We start from the raw sequence: 3,174 nt of genomic DNA, 5'->3' as shown, positions 1-3,174 counted from the left end.
AGTGAAACAAAATTGTCAAAATAATTTACTGGCTTGTAAAAATATTTGCTAGCAACATGAGCTGAGAATTTTCCATGCACAATGAATTTAATTCCTTTTCAGAGCAGCTTCGCAGTATAAATTTTGAAGTTACAAATACCAAATGTGCTAACATGAACCCGCACCTCTTCAATGAGAATTAGACACACATATTTCTTTGAGAAGCTGGGCTCTCCATCTTCTCCTTTGCCGAACAGATTTTTAACAAGTAGGTCCCTGAGGCCAGTGAAAAGATTTGGAGGAATCATGAGGAAATAGGGAAAAAAGAAAAAAGGAAAAAGAAAAGGAAAATGGTGTCTGGCATGAGCCAGGTTCAGGAAAGGCTGTTGACTGGGGGCTTAAATTTGTAATGCAAAGTTTGCATTTTCAGAGAAAATTTATTAACCTTATCTCCATATTTAAACAGATTGAAAAATTGTGTTTTCTGGTCCTAAGTTTTAACCATAATGTGGTATTTTGCAACTAAAACAGTCACTGTCTTCCTGCTGTTTTTTTCTGTGAAATCTGCACAATCAGCACTTTACCAGCCTTGGTCATAAGATGTGAAAATTGTTGCTTCATTTTAACAATTTTAGTACCTTTTTATATAATCCAATAGTGCGTTATAGCCATAGCATTCCCTGTTGAGTAAGCACAAAAGTTTGCCGTTTGCCTGTTTCCATATTTTTCTGTACCTGGCAAGCAAGCAAAATTCATGAATTTTACTAGTTCTTAATAAATACTCAGCAGTGATATAAAGCAGCAGGGGAGATGCAAAGGGAATAATAATTCCATTAAATGAAAAAGAGTCGGATTAAGCCAGTTCATTTATGTTCAGGAAAGAGAAGGAATATGCTTACATAAGATAAAAATAAACTGATGAAATTTCTAATATTTATAGAATATTTCTCCAAAGTAATTTAATGTGAATAACAATTTGCCTTTAATCTTCCCATCTGAGCCAGGCTTACCTTCCAGTCTGCACTCTCACCCAATTTCTTGAGACCTCCTCCCAGTTTCTGCAAGGAGAGAAAGCAGGAAACTGGGGCTTTTCCCACCCTTGTTGCTGGAAACAAATTACTCACTTCCCAGTCTAGTTCTTTATATTTCTGGAGCTATAGTAGGGAAGCATTTCATATAAAAATTCTTCTTTAAGGGAGAGTCTTCAAAAGGCTTTGAAAGGTCATGGCAATCAGGAGAGGTGCCTGAGGACTGGGAGAAAGCAGTCTTCAATAAGGGCAAGGAGAAGCCTGGGAGATACAGGCCAGTCAGCCTCACCTCGATTCCTGGTAAGGTGATGGAACAGCTCATTCTGGAGACCATCTCTATGCATGTGGAAGACAGGAAGATGATCAGCAGCAGTCAGCATGGATTTACCAAAAGAAAGTCATGCTTATATTGCCTTCTACAATGGGACAACTGGCTGGATAAATTAGGGGAGAGGAGGAAATGTTTTCTACCTAGACTTCAGAAAGGATTTCAACACTGTCTCCTATGACATCTGCCCAGACAAGCTCAGAAAGTGCTGGCTGGATGAGTGGCTGGTGAGGAAGATGAGAACTGGCTGAATGGCAGGTCTCAGAGGGTTGTCATCAGTGGCACAGAGTCTAGTTCAGACCTATAACTAGTGGTGCTCCCCATGGGTCAATACAGGATCCAGTCTTGCTCAACTTACTCATCAGTGGATGAAGGGATAGAGCTTCCTCAGCAAGTTTGCTGATAATATGAATCTGAGAGGAGCTTTTGATACCCGGGAGTGCTGCGCTGTCATTCAGGAGGATCTGGACAGGCTGGAGAGATGAGCAGAGAGGAGCCTTTTGAAATTCAACAAATGCAAGTGCAGGATTCTAGCCCTGGGGAGAAATAACCCCAGGCACCAGTATTGGCTGGGAGCTGACGTGATGGAAAGCAGCTCTGCAGAGAAGGACCTGGGGGTCCTGGTGCACAAGTTGTTCATGAGCCAGCCATGTGCCCCTGTGGCCGAGAAGGGGTTGGCCACATCAGTTGGGCTGCATCAGAAAGAGCACTGCCAGCAGGTCAAAGGGGGGTAATCCTCCCTCTACTCATCCATGGTGAAGACTATTGTGTCTAGTTCAGGGCTCCCCAGTACAAAAGAGACATGGAGCTCCTGGAGCAAGTTCAGTGAAGGACTAGGGGAATGATTAAGGGTCTGGAGCATCTCTTGTATGAACAGGCTGAGGGAGCTGGGCCTGTTCAGCCTACAGATGAGAAGACTCAGGGGGGATCAAATCAATGTATATATGAAGGGAGGGTGTCAAGAATGTAAGGCCATACTTTTCTTGGTGATGCCAAGTGACAGAACGAGAGGCAATGGGCATAAACTAAACCCCAGGAAGTTCCATCTGAACACGAAGAACTTCTTTACTGAGCATTGGAGTAGGTTGCCCAGACAGGTTGTGGAATCTCCTTCCCAGGGGATATTCAAGAGCCATTTGGACACAGTCCTGAGCAGTGTGCTCTAGGTGACCCCACCTGAGCAGGGGGTTTGCACTAGATGACTCCCAGTGGTCTCATCCAACCTCAACCAGTCTGTAAGTCTGGGAGAGCTGCAAGCTGCCAGCATGACCCTAGACAGTCCTATGGGCCAGACAGCAAACACCTCTCTCAAGCAATTGCTCACCTGTGGAGCTCTACATGGCGGTACCAAGAAAAAACAAACCACTAGCCACAGTGAGAAGATTTACATTTCATCCACAGTTTAACATTAAAGAAAAATATTCCGCTCCCTGTCAAGCAGAACCAGTCACCGGTTATTTCAATACCAGCACTATTGTTGCTGGGTCACTTTTGGGAAGCCAGAAGCATGTAGCTCACTGCAGTGATCCAGTCCACAGTTATTTTTAAGACCAGTGGAGCGCTGCAGCAAACCTATATGAAAAGGGTGGATATTCTGGATTCACAGCTCTCATCATAGCCATTCACTTCTCTTTCACCACTATCTCAGATGCTGATGGTTGGATAATACCTATCCCCCTCTGTCGACAGCATAGAGATTTAACATTGTGCACTAAGTTTTCCTCCAAAATGTTCATCCCTGTTCCACTCATCAACACAGTTGTTATTTCAGTAGGAAAATTACTTTCTGTAGGCATTTGGCCACATTTCAGATCCAGTTTTATCATTTGGTTTTGGCTA

This window comes from Pezoporus wallicus, unplaced genomic scaffold, assembly GCF_028554395.1.
Source record: "Pezoporus wallicus isolate ANWC-B61680 ecotype Strahan unplaced genomic scaffold, APGP_CSIRO_Pwel_v1 contig_7274, whole genome shotgun sequence".
Lineage (NCBI taxonomy): Eukaryota > Metazoa > Chordata > Aves > Psittaciformes > Psittacidae > Pezoporus > Pezoporus wallicus.
This window is presented reverse-complemented; position numbering follows the sequence as displayed.